Source organism: Bos grunniens, chromosome 14 (genome assembly GCF_055505025.1).
Source record: "Bos grunniens cultivar Pamir isolate PY7600 chromosome 14, Bosgru_T2T1.0, whole genome shotgun sequence".
In the NCBI taxonomy this organism is placed as follows: domain Eukaryota; kingdom Metazoa; phylum Chordata; class Mammalia; order Artiodactyla; family Bovidae; genus Bos; species Bos grunniens.
The window spans coordinates 69655262-69674019 of NC_141178.1; the positions used below are offsets into that span (position 1 = coordinate 69655262).

Sequence of the window (18758 nt, forward strand, 5' to 3'; positions counted from 1 at the left end):
CTGCCCCTGTTGTCAGAGACAATGTGAACACCATTTGATCTATATTTTGGCTATAAAAGATGACACTTTTGGACACAGGATGGCCATGATATTCTTTAGATTCTGGAGCAAACTGATTGAAATGAAATTGTTTTTTTTTACTTTGAAACTGCAAAACCAGTGCTTTTTGCATATGCAATGAAAGACAGCTAGCTGATCTGATCTGATCTGAGCTTGTTAAAAAGCCTACCTAGAAAAAAGCTTCCAGTTACCTTTGCCTGGGCTGTCCAGATGGTGCTAGTGGTAGATAAACTGACTGCCAATGCAGGAAATGCATTGAACCCATGTTCAATCCCTGGGTCAGGAAGATCCCCTGGAGGAGAGCATGGCGGCCCACTCCAGTATTCTTGCCTGGAGAATCCCATGGACAGAGGAGCCTGGTGGGCTGCATTTCATAAGGTTGCAAAGACTTGGAGATGACTGAAGTGACTCAGCACAGCAAGCGACCTTTGTCACGTCCTTGAAATGCACAGCCCAATTTGTCTGTCCTCAGTTCAGTTCAGTTCAGTCGCTCAGTCGTGTCCGACTCTTTGCGACCCCATGAATCGCAGCATGCCAGGCCGCCCTGTCCATCACCAAGTCCCGGAGTTGACCCAGACTCAGGTCCATCGAGTCAGTGATGCCATCCAGCCATCTCATCCTCTGTCGTCCCCTTTTCGTCCTGCCCCCAATCCCTCCCAGCATCAGAGTCCTTTCCAATGAGTCAACTCTTCGCATGAGGTGGCCAAAGTACTGGAGTTTCAGCTTTAGCATCATTCCTTCCAAAGAAATCCCAGGGCTGATCTCCTTCAGAATGGCCTGGTTGGATCTGTCCTCAGCCTTGTCCAAATTAGAATTTCAAGTCATGGGGGGAAACAAAAAGAGAGAGACATTTTAAATCTCAAGGGGAAAACTATGAGACCTCTGTCTGGATTTATGTATTATGTCTCAGTGTACATCTTTGCTTTTGGGTCACATTGCTGAAGTTGGTTTGTAAATGAGCTCTAATTCAATTGACTTAAACAAAAGTAAGTGCTTACAAATTAAACAATTAGAAGAGAAGTTAACCTAAATGCATTTCAGGTTCACGTGAACTAGAGATATCTGTTTGCGAATCTAATTAAGACATGTCTTGAGTCATCAATATTGTGTAATACTTTCATTGTGCCTAGGCTTAATGTAAACTAACTTTGTCAACAAGGAAAGTAACTCGAGTGAAGAAACTTTAAAAATATAAATGAGACAAGAGCTTTTAGATAAACTCTATTAAGAATAATTCGAGTTTAGGAATGTCTGTCTAAATAGTCTCTCCAGATTGGGGTAATTTGGATTTCTAGGGTTGTGCTAAACTAAGTGATGAAAGTTTATTGAATAGCTAGGTCATTTCCAAATAAATAAGATTTTGAAACATTAATTACTGAACACTAACCTCCCCTTGGGGATTCCCAGGTGGCACTAGCGGTAAAGAACCTGCCTGACAGTGCAGGAGGAGCAGGAATATTAGGGTCAGGAAGATCCCCTGGAGGAGGAAATGGCAACCTACTCCAATATTCTTGCCTGGGAAATCCCATGGACAGAGGAGCCTGGCGGGCTACAGTCCATGAGGTCTCCAAGAGTCAGACATGACTGAAGCAACTTAGCGTGCATGATGCTATAACTTCCTCTTACAGAGAAACTAAAGAGATTTTGGACAATTAATGAATATGTTTGGTGCCATCCTGAGATGTTCTCTCTAAGAAAGCAAATGTTTTTAGAAATTATCACTGGTATTTATGTTCACTAATCTATAGAATGCTAATATAAAGGACAGTTCATGATTGCTTAAGGAAAAGAGAATGTGTTTTTAGTTAAAAAGTATGAGAAATATAATTACATTTTATTAAGAAAAAAGAAAGTAGGTCTGACTTACAGGTGGCTGTTTCTAAATGAGCAAAGTGATTAAAAAAACAAAACTAGAGAGAGACAGGTTTTATGGCAAGTAGACCCCAAGAAGAGGTTAGTGCATAATACAAATTTTCTTGAGATGTTGAACTGCCTTTGATAATGGGTTTTAAGTTTCTTTATGCCTAAAGTGATCTGTTCTATGTTTACTTTGAAATCTTTTGTTAACTTTGGCTAAGTGAATAACTGTTGTTGCATAGTGACCTAAATGATCCTATCTCACTAAGTATTATAAAACCTTTTGATGTTTTGGCAAAACTTCCTAAAATTAAATTCTAATGACGTTCTTTTGACCTCTAGCTCACTTTGGGGTACTTCAGAGGATCCTTGAGACTTCTCAAAGAGAGATATTAAACTACATGGGTTCATTTGACATGTTAAATTACATGGGAAGATTGTTTAAGGAGTGATAAATCTTCTCAGGTTAAACCCTGTGGTTGGTGTTACTATGGATATGCTAAAAAATATGTGGAATTCATAAACACCTGATGTATCCTGATAAAATGTTGTCAGTTATAATTCCATTTATCATAGTAAAGTGTTGCATGTCAGAGTAATGACCAGGTTGCTTTGTCAATTGCAATATAATGAGATTTTTAAAATGCCTTCTGTGGTTTTACTCTCATACCTTTGAAAGAACACTATTACTTTTTTAAGATTTATGAAGAAATCTTTCAAAGATTAACCAGATAAACAAATTTTGTTACTCACAGTGAGCTGGTACCAGACTGGAATTTGGTTTGCTCTCTCTGTTAAGAGAACAAACTTTTCTTAGAATGCAGCTTTTGAGCAATAGGTTGTGAATTTCTCCTCCTTGAAGTGATTTATGTTTGTTAAAATCTTCTGTTACTTTAGTAAAGTAAATGTGCAGTATTGCACAATGATCTATGAAGATTTTGGTACTTGTAGCTAAAGGTCATTCTGCTTCTACAAAGTTAACCCCTCACTGCCAGATTGTTGCTATCCTGATGTCCTTAAAACATGGCAATAGTCTGTTCCTAAACTGGGGAATTTAAAATGGGTAAGAGGTAGCTATGAATCAGTCAGGGCTATGGGAAATCCAAGATGGCCGCTTGGCTTTTCCCAGCTCCCTGACAAACCTCAGTTTTATTTGATGGGATAAAGCCTTCCCTGGCTGCAAGGTTAATGCTCTCACAAGGAAAAATGTTTATGTTTCACTAAACATTAAATTCTAGTTTTGTTACTCACTTCTGAAATGGTTCCTTGTTAAGTGTTATTGTTAAAATTTTAGTTCAGTTATTAAAAGACACGCTAATTTTGTTTCTAAAGTTTATATCAATAGTCAATCTCTGGATAAAGATCAGATGTTCCGTGATGTACAACCAAGAGATTAATACCTGGCTGTAATCATTTAACTAAGTCAGATGATCTGGGGTATACTGGGCTATACCTAAGGAAAGTTCTTGACTTAAATTCTTGCTTGTGACCTTACTGATAACTGTGATCTATATCATTGTCTATGTCACCTGTTGCAGAAAATTGTTATCTCTTACATTACCAAGTATGTGACTGAGCCACTGATAAAATATGAGATCAATGATTATAATAATGTAACGCCAGGTACGGGAAGAAGCAACAAGAGGGAATCGTTTCCTGGCCCAAGAGGCTAGTAAGACAGGAATGGTCCAGAGACGTTTTCTATTCATAGGGCCTGGTCCTTTAATAGCACACTGAGTGGCCTGTCGATGGAATCTTCGCTAGACCTGGGAATGAGCCTTTCCAGCATCATGGGACCCGATGGCCATGAAATGCCCCCAAAACATGATCAAATCTATGGCTATGAAGGGGCCCTGCTCCCTGGAGCCTGGCACTTGCAGACTGCCACTGCAAAGATTAAATAATGGCTACTACGCTGCTGAACTTCAGCACCCCCTTAAAGGAATTCAGGGTCATATCAGAAATTAGGCACTCACTCTGTGCTCTGGGAAAAATGGGCAAAACAGGCCTTCAGATAGATGTTTTCAGGTAAAGATTTTTTTGTTTTTCCTTTTTTCTGAACCCAAACTCTTGCATCTTCTCATACCTAGAGAAACAGTAACATCCTGGGCCAAAGTCTGGTCCTGGTTTCCTGGCTAGCTTTTATTCTAGGCACCTTGACAGCTCTTCTACTTGTATGCCGCTTTAACCCTCTTGTTAAGTTTGTTCTTTGAGAATGAAGCAAATGGATCTCCACGTGGTCATACAAGAATATCACCTGGCCAACACCCAAGACAGCTTCACCTGCCCTACCATTGGCCAGTAGAAACACAAAGTCATAGACTCTTGCAGCGGTGGTTAAATTATCTAGGCTTTGATAACTGTGCCCATTTACTGACAGACTGTGACAAGCCTGTGAAAGGACCAACTTCTCGAGTTTGAGAACCCCACTTATTGGAGCACTTCATCAATTACTATGAATGGACTGTTTTCCCTAAAACCTACAATATGTTCTACATTGGTGTTTATAGAAATTAAAAAGACTGCTCATGTTATTTTGTCTTCTTCCTATGCTCTTTGGCCTAAACAATCCTGGGGCTAACTGTGAGGGAAATTAAATAAATGGTCTTGCTTAGGCTTCAGAGACAAAGAAAGCAGGCCTCTGACCTTGCTTCTAACCTGCCTGGACACTGCCCTGACTGTGAGTGACCAGGAATGACTGCCTGCCGTGAGTGCAAAACTTGCAGCACCGTAGATAAGATGGGAGATGAATGTGGAGATGGTTGAGCCCCTGGAGGGGCCTGGCCAACCAAGTCCCAGGCTTGACAACATTCCGAGTTGTACAAGACAAAACAAACAGCATTACCATGAACCCAGGCTTGCAGTTTGCTCACACATTGGTGATGGTATCTATTTGTATCCTGGGATTAATAGTGGAACTCTGAACTGCAATCTTTGAGGTCTCACACACAGACCAGACATGCTGCCTGGGACCTTTTCCCAAATGGGACTCCAGATGTGCTGTGACTTGGGACTTCCCAGCGCCATTTAATTCGGCATGTTGACTCCAATTTGGTGATTATCTTCTGCTATTTCTATTTCTCTTTTAATATTAGTATATTGAAAGTAAGCTCTATAATTCTCTAATAAATATTTGGAATATTTATTTGTATAAAACGAGTGGTTTATTTTGTTAACAAATCCTTTGAACCAGAAACGAAAGTGAAAACTTTTGGCAAAACACCCTACCACCATGGTTTGGATTCAGTAGGTTTGGGCTGGCCTGGGAATTCGCATTTCTAACAAGTTCTCCAGAGATACTGATGCTCCTGTCAGGGCCTCCACTTTGAGAACTAGTACCATAAAGTAAAGAGATTAGAATAGGGGCTCTTAAGCTTTTTTGGCATTTTTAGGATCAAATATGGGAACATGACATTTACATGCTCTTTGTATTTCTTATATGTGTGTTTTATTATTTTGGACTTTAATGAAATACATTTTGGAAGCATCCACTATCTCATGTATTTTAAGAAGGAAAATGGAAATGACTTTGTGTCTGCAGGCAAATCAGAGAGTCAAGAGGGGTCAGGCACCTCAAGGTGTGGCATTCAGAAGTAGCCAGAGGACTCCCCAGAGGAAAGCCCCAATCACTAGGCAGGACTCTTCTGGCCACAAGTGACAAAACTGTAACTTAAATCATTTAAAATTGTCTTTGGCTTTGTATACCTGAGACTCACTCTACACAGTTGTCTCAGAACCAAGTTTCTGATTATGTTGTCCAGTAATGAAACCATTTACCACAGATTGGGACTTGAACCCATGTCCTGGGACTTGAAGCCAGCCAAAACCCAGTTTGGGATACGAACCCACGTGGCTGGAACTCAAATCCAGCCAAAACCCATGATACTTGGTTTCCGGACCTAATGAAACTCAGGTTCTTGATGTCTCATCACAGAAAGAATTCAGTGAGAGACAAAGTGATAGGTAAGAAGTGAATTTATTCAGATTCAGAGAGAAGGACACTCCACAGACAGAATGGTTTTTATAGGCTGGGTAATTTCACATGCTAATGAGTGGGAGGATTATTCCAACTGTTTTTGGGAAGGGGCGGAGATTTGGGCCAGCACCCACTCCTTGGTCTTTTAACGCTGCCTTGGAACTGTCAGGGCACCTTGGGTGTGTCATTTCACTTGCTGATTGAGGATCAAGGTCTTGGTCTTGCCATCTTGGTCCAACTTAATTCTCGTTTGTTGATGTTGTGCCCTTGGGGTATGTCGTTCTTGGGGTGTATCTTGAGAAGTTGTGCCCTGCCACTTTCCCTTCTGTTACAGTAACATTTTTGGAGTTAGATGCTCATGGCATTGCTTTAGAAGCTCAACAATATCAGATCTGATGTCTTTTATTTTTCACTCATGGCTCATTTACTCTTTTTTTTTTTTTTTCTCCCTCATTTAATCAAAGTGGCTGCTGAGACCCCAGTCATCACATCTGTGTTCTAGTATGAAAGAAGGTAGAAAGTGGAAAAGGTATGGTCTGTCTCATTGATTGTTCATATCCTTCTCTAAGGCTTTAACTGTGTCATATGATGATATCTACAGAAAGAGAAGTGGACAGAGTGAGTAGTTTACTTAGGTACATTGCCTCCCTACACAAAATGAAGATTTTGTAGTCAAAGGAAAAGGAGTGATTGACCATTAGGAAGGCACTTAATCCTACACAGCAAATTGGACAAACTGGAGAATATATTGCCTTTATGAGAAAAGCAAGAATAGAGTACCTTCAAGAAGGCTGTATGAGTCAGCTTTGTCTTCATAACAAGTCACTTGAAAATCGAGTGACTTTTAGTTTAAATTCAGACAAATCTTTACTTGATGAATCTGTGGATTGGTGACTTGGGCTGGGTTCATCTGGGAAACTCATCTCTGCTCCATGTGGTGTCACCTGGGCGTAGTGTTACTGCTGTGACCTTAGCTAGATGGCTGGGGTGTCTGGGACACCTGGGCTTTTCTTTTACCTTCCATCATGGCGTGACTGGGACCAAATGGTTTATGATGATCTTTCTCATGTCTGGCAACTGTTGCTGACTATTGGCTGGGTCATCTATCTCCAGCAGGCTGGAAGACCAAGTTCTGAAAGCAGCAAGAGAAAGTGTAGGTCCCATTGTGCAAGTGCTTTCCAAGCCTGTGCTTGCATTGCGTTTGCTGATGTCCTATGGCCAAAGCAAGTCACTTGGCCAAGACCCAACCAAGTTAATGTGGACGGGGACTGTGCAAGGCTGTGTGTCCCAGGAGGCGTGGCTTATTGGGGCCCATTATGTATCAATCCACCAAATACACCCGAGACCAAGGACCAGAATGTCTTCTTACCATGTCTTTGCCTTTCTCTGCAGGTCACCTTCATTCCTTTACACAAAGCACTTGTCCATATCTGGAACCCAGGGATCCCTTCTTCAGCTTCCCACCCAAAGGGAACAGATGTTTCCTCTTTAACTGTATTCTGAAAATCACTGGGAAGAACTTTGGCCTGCTGTGGGTCAGATGCAAACCCCAGGGTTAAGCAATTGAGATATGATCACTGGTGGTTCCCAACAGAGCCTCATATTTGGCCAGAGGTTGCAGAAGGGGCAATTTTCAGAGACATCATTCTAAAAGTGAATTGAGATCCCTCCTGGAATAATGGAGATATACTGACCAGAAAAGACAAATAGATGTGCAGTGTTGGGAGGAACCACCGAACAGAAGACCTCACAGACTCTCTTTTTTGGATAGTTTCTTTTAATATTTGTTTTGTTAGTTGATTGGGAGAGTCTGGATTTATAATAAGAACTTAAGCTAATTGAAAAATCAATTTCTATTATTCTCCAAAACATTAACTTATTAAACCAATCTACATGTTTTCCTTATTTTCTTTGAAAAAATGCAGATGAACATCCACCGCTGGCCCCCGTAGGAAGCTTTCCTGGCAAATATACAACAGAGATTACATTAGTTGTCACTCACCTCTCTTTGCAATTATGTTGGGAAAACAACACAGAAAGCAAAAGAAAGGCTTGGGTCCTTTAACTGGTACATTGGTCACATCAATGAGGATCTATTTTTCCCCTCCAATCATGTAAGGAGTTTAAGAGCATGCTACCGAGGTTCCAGATCGGGATCTGTGAACATACAGGACTTCTGGCAAAGTGAAAATGCTGGGATCACCTCTCCAGCAGGGTGTCTGATGGAGGCATTCCTGATGAGTGTCACCAAGGAAGAGTCCCAAGCATGAGTGGAGTGTACGGGCGCCCTCTTGCTTTTCAACTGGATTGAGGGACGGTTAAGAGAGGCAACCACTGGAAGTGTTGGAGAGCAGAGGGATGCTGGCCTTTGGGGAATGCTCCCCAGTTTCCACAAATAGTAGAGATTCCTGAAAGGCTTTGAGAGAGGCTCTGCTGGTAGCCATGGCGATGCTGGGTTTCTCGCATCCCCGCTGCCAGAGAATGAGTTTGTTCCCAGTTCCCAGGGGCCTTAGCTGGTGCAGCCGTGGCTTCTTTCAGAAACCTTGTAGACAGAACTGCTCAGAAGCACTTCATTAATTGGTGGAACTTGCTGCTCACTGTGTCGATGCCCTGCGGCGTTTCACAGGCGCCCCCTTCTGCCCAGCAAACCTTTGCCTGTAATTGTGGTGTCACCACTGGTAGTTAACACGCTCTGGTTCGCCTTCAAGGGGGTGTTCAGTTCTCCTTTGGATTCTTTGCTGGCACTTAGGGTCTGTTTATCAGCAGGACTGCTGAGAAGTCTCTGGGCTGTGACTTTGAATATGAAAACAGTCTGGCTTCACATATACCCAGTTCAAAATTCATGTTCCCTTCTGCCTGTATTCGTTAGTCCTGTGGTCTCCACTACCCACTGGCCTATGTGTGGATTTCTTTGAGTTTCTCCTGTCAGAGTTTTGCTTGATTTCTTGAATCTGTAGGTTTAAGTATTTTACTAAAGACTTGGGGATTTTTAAAGCCATTATTTCCCCCAGTATTTTTAGCACCATCCTCCTCCTCCTCTAATTTTGGGACTCAAGGGACCTTAATTTTAGGATTTTTGCCTTTTATTTTTGCCTCACAGGTCCCTGTGACTTGGTTAATTTTTATTCAGTCTCCTTTCTCTTTGTTGTTTAGAGTGGATGAGTTCTCTTGATCTATTTTCAGGTTCACTGTTTTCTCTGTCATCTCAGTGTCCATCTAGTGTGTATATGTCTATATGTACACATATGTAGATATGGTGGTTACACCTTACCTTTCTAAAATTTCCATTCCAGTCTTTATTTCTCTGCTGAGATTTCCTGTATTTCCAGTCATTGTGAGAATATTCCCTACTGCTTGCTGTGGCATTTTAAAAAGTCTTTGCAGAAAATGATGAGATCAGTGTGTTACTTTGCTCAGTTTGCCCTGACAGAGCGCCGTAGACTGGGTGCTTTAAACAACAGAAATTAGTTTTCTCGAAGTTCTGGTGCTGGGCGTCCAAGGTTAAGGCACTACCAGCAGGTTTGGTGTCTCCCTGCCTTACAGACAGCTGCTTTCCTGCTGTGTCTCATGTGGGCTTTCACATGGTACGTGGGCAGCCCTGGTGTCTCTGTGTGTGTGATTTTTTTCTTCTTATAAGGACACTGAGTAGATTGAATTAGAGCCAACCCCAATGGCTTATCTTGACTTAATCTCCTTTTAAGGACTCTGTCTCCAAATGTAGTCACACCAGAGGTACTGGTGGTTGGGGCTTCAGTGCCTGAATTTGGGGGCCACACACTGCAGGTCATAACCCCTGTCATCTTGAGGTCGCTGTCTGTTGCTGGTCTTTTCTTAGTGGATGGAGGACTTCCTGGATCTTCATATGCTGAGTAATCTTGAATTGAACAATATCCTGCACATTTCACATGTTACATTGGGAGACTCTTGACCTGACTTCAGATCAGATCAGATCAGATCAGTCGCTCAGTCGTGTCCGACTCTTTGCGACCCCATGAATCGCAGCGTGCCAGGCCTCCCTGTCCATCACCAACTCCCTGAGTACACTCAGACTCACGTCCATTGAGTCAGTGATGCCATCCAGCCATCTCATCCTCTGTCGTCCCCTTCTCCTCTTGCCCTCAATCCCTCCCAGCATCAGAGTCTTTTCCAATGAGTCAACTGTTCACATGAGGTGGCCAAAGTACTGGAGTTTCAGCTTTAGCATCATTCCTTCCAAAGAAATCCCAGGGCTGATCTTCAGAATGGACTGGTTGGATCTCCTTGCAGTCCAAGGGACTCTCAAGCGTCTTCTCCAACACCACGGTTGAAAAGCATCAATTCTTCGTCACTCAGCCTTCTTCACAGTCCAACTCTCACATCCATACATGACCACAGGAAAAACCATAGCCTTGACCAGACGGACCTTTGTTGGCAAAGTAATGTCTCTGCTTTTGAATATGCTATCTAGGTTGGTCATAACTTTCCTTCCAAGGAGTAAGCGTCTTTTAATTTCATGGCTGCAGTCACCATCTGCCGTGATTTTGGAGCCCAGAAAAATTATGTCTGACACTGTTTCCGCTGTTTCCCCGTCTATTTCCCATGAAGTGATGGGACCAGATGCCATGATCTTTGTTTTCTGAATGTCGAGCTTTAAGCCAACTTTTTCACTCTCCACTTTCACTTTCATCAAGTGGCTTTTTAGTTCCTCTTCACTTTCTGCCTTAAGGGTGGTGTCATCTGCATATCGGAGGTTATTGATATTTCTTCCGGCAATCTTGATTCCAGCTTGTGCTTCTTCCAGTCCAGCGTTTCTCATGATGTACTCTGCATATAAGTTAAATAAACAGGGTTACAATATACAGCCTTGACATACTCTTTTTCCTATTTGGAACCAGTCTGTTGTTCCGTGTCCAGTTCTAACTGTTGCTTCCTGACCTGCATGCAAATTTCTCAAGAGGCAGATCAGGTGGTCTGGTATTCCCATCTCTTTCAGAATTTTCCACAGTTTATTGTGATCCACACAGTCAAAGGCTTTGGCATAGTCAATAAAGCAGAAATAGATAAATCCTGTCAAAACATAAATATTCGTGTTTATCAGGCAAGTGACCTGGTTAGGTTCAGGCTACAAGTTCCAATCTGACAATTAGGATAGTGAAGAACAGAAAGAAGCAAGCTGTGAGTGCTTGAGTCTCTTTAATGGGAAGAATAGAGGTCTGGGAAAAAACATAAATTGTGTTATTCCTTGGTGACCATGTGGTGTCACTGTTGGCATGAGACAGCTTAGTGCAGTCATTTCCAATATAGGGTGTGTACATTCTAGGGATGTGCAAGGTTGTCCCTTAAGGTGCCTGAAGAAAACGTTTTGTTGTTGTTTAGGCGCTGTCATGTCTGACTCTCTGTGACCCTGTGCACTGTAGGCTGCCAGGCTCCTCTGTTCGTGGGATTTCCCAGGCAAGAACGCTGGAGTGGGTTACCGTTTTCTTCTCCAGGGGCTCTTGCCCACAAGGGATTGAAGTAGTGTCTCCTGCATTGGCACACGGATTATTTTTACCACTGAGGCACCAGGTTTTAGAACTCCAATTTCTATTTAGTTTTTAATCTTGAGAAAATAGAAATACACCAAACTTTGCTAGTATTGAATATATGATCGATACTGGCTCTGTCACTCAGTCACGAGAGTGGGTGATACTGTGTCAATGGTTTGCAAGGAAAGTGTGAGCTCTGTGACTCAGAGTTATTGATGGCCTCCTTATTCTGAACATACAGTGATATGTTCTAGTTTACATGTTCTTGGTCAAATGGATTTATACACTGCATTACTGATTATGATAAATGAACACTCTTAAAATGTGCAAGTGACTTAAAATATTTTCTGCAAAGAATCTACTGGTCAAGATGACCCTAACAATTTAGGTCAATACTAACAACAATGAAACAATGGAAGAAAAGCATAGCCCCTCTGGGTTTGAACTCTTTCTTGGATATATTGTGAGCTAAAAGCAATAGCTATTGGTGCTGTGTTATCTAGCACCAATTTTTTTGGACAAAATATGCCCACTTAACCAATCTTTTTGAAATAAAAGTGACATTTTTGACAATAAATGAGAAAATAATGGCTTAAAAAAAAAAAAAAAAAAACAAGAAACCTCATGCTTTGGAGAAAGTATTTTGAAAGCATATATAAAAAAAATTTCCATCACTATGGGGCTTTTGTTCCTGATTAAGACTGATTCATTTTACCTGTAAAACTCTCATATTTCAATGTTAATAATGCTTTGAAAATGCATTTTCTAATTTCCTAAAAAACTGTCCAAATGAATACTTCAGGTAGGCTTTAAGGTCATCTGTAAAAAATATAAATACTAAATACCTTTTTTAATTTGTAAAAAAAGAGATTAACATTATAGAAGATGGAAATTCATTGATCAAATATAAGACTTATATGAAAGTGAAAGTTGCCCAATCGTGTCCAACTCTTTGTGACCCCATGGACTATACAGTCCATGGAATTCTCCAGGCCAAAATACTGGAGTGGGTAGCCTTTTCCTTCTCCAGGGCATCTTCCCAACCCAGGGATCAAACCCAGGTCTCCCGCATTGCAGGTAAATTCTTTACCAGCTGAGTCACAAGAGAAGCCCAAGAATACTGGAGTGGGTAGCCTATCCCTTCTCCAGGGGATCTTCCTGACCATGGAATCGAACTGGGGTCTCCTGCATTGCAAGCAGATTCTTTACGAACTGAGCTGTCAGAGAAGCCCCAAGACTTGTATATGGATATACTTTTCCATAAGGACCTGTGTTTCTTTGTGATGTATATTTTTCAATTAGACAGCTATTAAAAACCAAAAGAGATTTAGAACCAAGCCATCAAACCACTGTTTCACAAAGTTTTATACCCAGGCTTTAAAAAGCAGTGGTACATGTTCAATTATACTTTCTTGCTAAAGTTTTAGGTAAGACAGGAAAGTTTATATCATTAATCAGTACACTAAAATAAAATTTATTTAGCTCATATTTCTCATTTTCTTTAAAGTTTATTTTTGTATATTTTCTTATAGACACAATCACAGTTAATTTTGGTGTTTTATGCACTTTCTTGTGTACCAGGTACTGTTACAAATGCTCTACTTCTATTAATTAGCTTAACTCTCACAGCACCTAATATATATATATACTATTGTCCCCATTTAAAGAATTAGGAAGCTGAAGAACAGATAGGATAAGAAACTGGCATAGGAACAACTAGCTAATATGTGACAGACTCATGATTTATTAGTATAGTAATGCATATATTGAATTTATACATGAACTATTACATTTTAAGACCAACAAACAGACCAATAGACGTATAGGATTAAAATTTAGAGAGTATTTGTTTAATGTTAATAGGCATGGTGGTGACAAAAGACTGTGTTCACAGGAAATTCAATCCAACATCATTATGGTATATTTAGCATTTATAAAACATATGCACGGTCTTATTTAATTCCCATAGCTTCCCTTGTGGATCAACTGATAAAGAATCTGCCTGCAGTGCGGGAGACCTGGTTGCGACACCTGGGTTGGGAAGATCTCCTGGAGAAGGGAAAAGCTTCCCACTCCAGTATTCTGACCTGGAGAATTCCATGGACTGTTTAGTCCACGGGGTCGCAAAGAGTCAGACATGACTGAGTGACTTTCACTTCACTTTCAGCCTTTGAACACACTTGTGTTGATCTCAAGAGCACAAGCATATAAAATAATGTTTAATGGAGTCTGATGGACCCGGGTGTGAAGTTGAGCATTACCACTTAATCATATCTGTGACTGAAGATATTTCCTGTCTTCTTTGGATTTCATTTTGTTAATCTTCAAAGTGGGTAAGTCAATATATATCTTGGTGGGTTACTGTACAATTAAATGACACATTATAATTTAACACAGGGTAGTGGTCAAGAGTGTGGATTGAGAATCTGAACTGCCTGGGTTTGAATTCTAGCTCTTCCCACTATTACTAGCAACTTTCTTTGTTAAGTTGTATGTTTTCTCTCTACCTTAGTTTCCTTGCCTGGAAAAATGGGCTAATAATCCTGCCTCAGTTCAGTACAGTTCAGTTGCTCAGTAATGTCCGACTTTGCGACCCCATGAATCGCAGCACACCAGGACTCCCTGTCCATCACCAACTCCCGGAGTTTACCTAAACCCATGACCATCGAGTCGGTGATGCCATCCAGCCATCTCATCCTCTGTTGTCCCCTACTCCTCCTGCCCTCAACCCTTCCCAGCATCAGGGTCTTTTCCAATGAGTCAACTCTTTGCCTGAGGTGGCCAAAGTATTGGAGTTTCAGCTTCAACATCAGTCCTTCCAATGAACACCCAGGACTGGTCTCCTTTAGAATGGACTGCATGGATCTTCTTGCAGTCCAAGGGACTCTCAAGCATCTTCTCCAACACCACAGTTCAAAAGCATCAATTCTTCAGCACTCAGCTTTCTTCACAATCCAACTCTCACATCCATACATGACCACAGGAAAAACCATAGCCTTGACTAGACAGAACTTTGTTGGCAAAGTAACATCTCTGCTTTTCAATATGCTATCTAGGTTGGTCATAACTTTCCTTCCAAGGAGTAAGCGTCTTTTAATTTCATGGCTGCAATCACCATCTGCAGTGATTTTGGAGCCCCCAGTAATAAAGTCAGCCACTGTTTCCCCATCTATTTCCCATGAAGTGGTGGGACCAGATGCCATGATCTTAGTTTTCTTAATGTTGAGCTTTAAGCCAACTATTTCGGTCTCCTCTTTCACTTTCATCAAGAAGCTTTTTAGTTCCTCTTCACTTTCTGCCATAAGGGTGGTATCGTCTGCATATGTGAGGTTATTGATATTTCTCCCAGGAATCTTGATTCCAGCTTGTGCTTCTTCCAGCCCAGCATTTCTCATGATATACTCTGCATATAAGTTAAATAAGCAGGGTGACAATATACAGCCTTGATGTACTCCTTTTCCTATTTGGAACGAGTTTGTTGTTCTATGTCCAGTTCTAACTGTTGCTTCCTGACCTGCATACTGGTTTCTCAAGAGACAGGTCAGGGGGTCTAGTATTCCCATCTCTTTCAGAATTTTCCACAGTTTATTGTGATCCACACAGTCAAAGGCTTTGGCATAGTCAATAAAGCAGAAATAGATGTTTTTCTGGAACTCTCTTGCTTTTTTGATGATCCAGTGGATGTTGGCAATTTGATCTCTGGTTCCTCTGCCTTTTCTAAAACCAGCTTGAACATCTGGAAGTTCCCGGTTCACATATTGCTGAAGCCTGGCTTGGAGAATTTTGAGCATTACTTTACTAGCCTGTGAGATGAGTGTAATTGTGCGGTAGTTTGACCATTGTTTGGCATTGCCTTTCTCTGGGATTGGAATGAAAACTGACCTTTTCCAGTCCTGTGGCCACTGCTGAGTTGTTCAAATTTGCTAGCATATTGAGTGCAACACTTTCACAGCATCATCTTTCAGGATTTGAAATAGCTCAACCGGAATGCCATCACCTCCACTAGTTTTGTTTGTAGTGATGCTTTCTAAGGCCCACTTGACTTCACATTCCAGGATGTCTGGCTCTAGGTCAGTGATCACACCATCATTATTATCTGGGTTGTGAAGGTCTTTTTTGTACAGATCTACTGTGTATTCTTGCCACGTCTTCTTAATATCTTCTGCTTCTGTTTGGCCATTTCTGTCCTTTATCGAGCCCATCTTTGCATGAAATGTTCCCTTGGTATCTCTAAGTTTCTTGAAGAGATCTCTAGTCTTTCCCATTCTGTTGTTTTCCTCTATTTCTATGCGTTGATAACTGAGGAAGGCTTTCTTATCTCTCCTTGCTATTCTTTGGAACTCTGCATTCAAATGGAAATATCTTTCCTTTTCTCCTTTACTTTTCACTTCTCTTCTTTGCACAGCTATTTAAGGTCTCCCCAGACAGCCATTTTGCTTTTCTGCATTTCTTTTCCATGGGGATGGTCTTAATCCCTGTCTCCTGTACAATGTCATGAACCTCTGTCCATAGTTCATCAGGCACTCTATCAGATCTAGTCCCTTAAATCTTATTTCTCACTTCTATATGATCCTGTATAATCATAAGGGATTTGATTTAGGTCATACCTGAATGGTCTAGTAGTTTTCCCTAGTTTCTTTAATTTAATTCTGAATTTGGCAATAAGGAGTTTATGAGCTGAGCCGCAGTCAGCTCCCGGTCTTGTTTTTGCTGACTGTATAGAGCTTCTCCATCTTTGGCTGCAAAGAATATAATCAATCTGATTTTGGTGTTGACCATCTGGTGATGTCCATGTGTAGAGTCTTCTCTTATGTTGTTGGAAGAAGGTGTTTGTTATGACCAGTGCGTTCTCTTGGCAAAACTCTATTAGCCTTTGCCCTGCTTCATTCCGTATTCCAAGGCCAAATTTGCCTGTTACCCCAGGTGTTTCTTGACTTCCTACTTTTGCATTCCAGTCCCCTATAATGAAAAGGACATCTTTTTTGGGTGTTAGTTCTAAAAGGTCTTGTAGGTCTTCACAGGTCTTCACAACTTCAGCTTCTTCAGCATTACTGGTTGGGGCATAGAGTTAGATTGCTGTGATATTGAATGGTTTGCCTTGGAAATGAACAGAGAACATTCTGTCGTTTTTGAGATTGCATCCAAGTACTGCATTTCAGACTCTTTTGTTGACCATGATGGCTACTCCATTTCTTCTAAGGGATTCCTGCCCACGGTAGTAGACATAATGGCATAAGAACCTGGAATGTGAGGTCCATGAATCAAGGCAAATTGGAAGTGGTCAAACAGGAGATGGCAAGAGTGAACGAAAACATTCTAGGAATCAGCGAACCAAGATGGACTGGAATGGGTGAATAATCCTGCCTACAGAACTTTTATTGGACTCATTTATGTAGTGTGTTTAGGATCAAGCACGTAAGAAAAGCTCAACAAATGGTCGGTATTATTAGTACATAGAAAGTGCTTAACATATTGTGTATTCAGTAAATAGCAACTATTGGTTGTCATACACACTGCACATGAGTCATGATTATATAATTAAGAAGTATCCTGGTCTCTTACTTCTGGTTTTACATGCATAGAATATTGCCTTCTGAGTAATACAGGCAAAAATGTGTTCCTGGGGAGAGAGCACTTAGTCTTGAGCTCATCAGGAAAGGCAGCATTGGGATCTGAATGGGATTTAGAGAGTTAGAAAACATGGAGAAGATAATGATATAAAAGCCAAGAGATAGGAAAAAAAATCATGTTTGTGGAAGAAAAGATATAGTGTTTTGGATGAAGCATAGCTGCATTAAGGGATTAACAGGATTGCGGGCTTAACTGGTAGTCCAGTGGTTAAGAGTCTGAGCTTCCTATTGAAAGGGTGTGTGTATGATCACTGGTCAGGGAACTAAGATCCCACATGCTGTGTGGCACTGCCAAAAAACAAAATCAAAGCACCCACATAAACAACAAGAGCAACACAAAAGGTTAATAGGGATGAATTTGGGTAGAATTAGAACAGGAAAAAATAGAAGGAGTGAGGAGGCAAAAGAGAAGTTTGTTGTGCTCACCTAGGCCCGAGTGGTAAGGGTCAGAATGAGAGAAACGAGGGAAGGACAAAGGGAGTTCAGATGCAAGATAGCCTTCAAAAGAGAAGTCAGCAGGGCTTGGACACATTAAATGACACATGAGCAAATGGAAGAAGACAGACTGACACCAGTATTTTCATTTAAGTTAGTGTGGCATGTATGATAACTTTGAGAAATAGGAAAGTAATATTTAGAAGGGCAATGATAGGTTTGACATTTTTATGTTGAATTTGAATTAATAGAGAAACATTTTTAAGTAAAAATGTCCAGGGGCATTTGGAAATCTTTGATTGCTTTGGCCCAAACATAGAGTTGAAAGTCATCTGCATGGAGGACAGAACTGAAGGAGGTCTTTATTATCCAGAGATATATAGTAAAAAGATCATTTAAATAGTTTCATACAGAGCACCACTGTATATCAGGAAATAGTGGAAAAATTTTAAAGGAAAAAAGTGATTACAGTTACTTGTATCTTACATTTAAAACAATTTGTATTCCAATTCCAACTGGCCACTAATCCTTAGAATGAACAAAGAATTAATTTCTTCTTGTCACTGTTTCCATATATCCAGTGAATCTGTGCACTAGTCTCTGAAAATCTACACTCCATCTTACTTTCTAAAAAACTGTATAAATGCAGACTTATTTTCTAGTCTTTTTGTCATCACCTGGTGTTTTTATTTAAAGAAATCATTGGTATGTTGATTTGAGATTTGTTGGTCTTTTATGCACAATCTCACACATAGTGAAAAAGTCAGTCTTGGACTCTTCAGCATGGATAAAACTTCGAAGACTTTTGGTAACTTATCTGAATGCAAGATCCTTTTAGATTTTTATCATTGTTTCCCTTGAGCTATCTTGATATTTTTTAAAATTGTGGTGAAAGACACATAATATAAATGTCTTAATACCATCTCAGTCATTTTCAAGGGTGCAGTTCAGTGGTGGTAAGTGCATTCACATCGTTGTGCAAACCATACCCAGGAAGTTTCAGTCTTGCAAAACTCAAACTCCATAACCCTTACACAACAGCTCTCCATGTCTCCTTGCCCTTAGCACCTAGAAACTACCATTGTGACATTTTCTTTTCTTTCTTTTTTCCCCCTCACTTTTGACCATACTACAAGACATGTGGGGTCTTAGTTCCCTGAGCAGGGTTGGAGCCTGGGCTCTCTGTGGTGTGCGTGCAGAGTCGTAACCACTGAACTGCTAGGGACGTCCCCACTGTGTGATATTTTCTGTTCTCGGAGTCTGAGTACCTAGATACTTGCTGTAAGTGTAATCAGT

General features: G+C 40.8%; 1 protein-coding gene across 1 annotated transcript in view; it reads left to right on the forward strand.

Annotated features, from left to right (window-relative positions):
- The first annotated feature begins 13564 nt into the window (after positions 1-13564).
- Positions 13565-18758, forward strand: part of LOC147359647 (uncharacterized) — a 442120-nt gene continuing 436926 nt past the window's right edge. Inside the window, exon 1 of the transcript XR_015141116.1 lies at positions 13565-13730. The gene's annotated coding sequence lies outside the window, so the exon portion shown is untranslated. The remainder of the gene's footprint in view (positions 13731-18758) is intronic.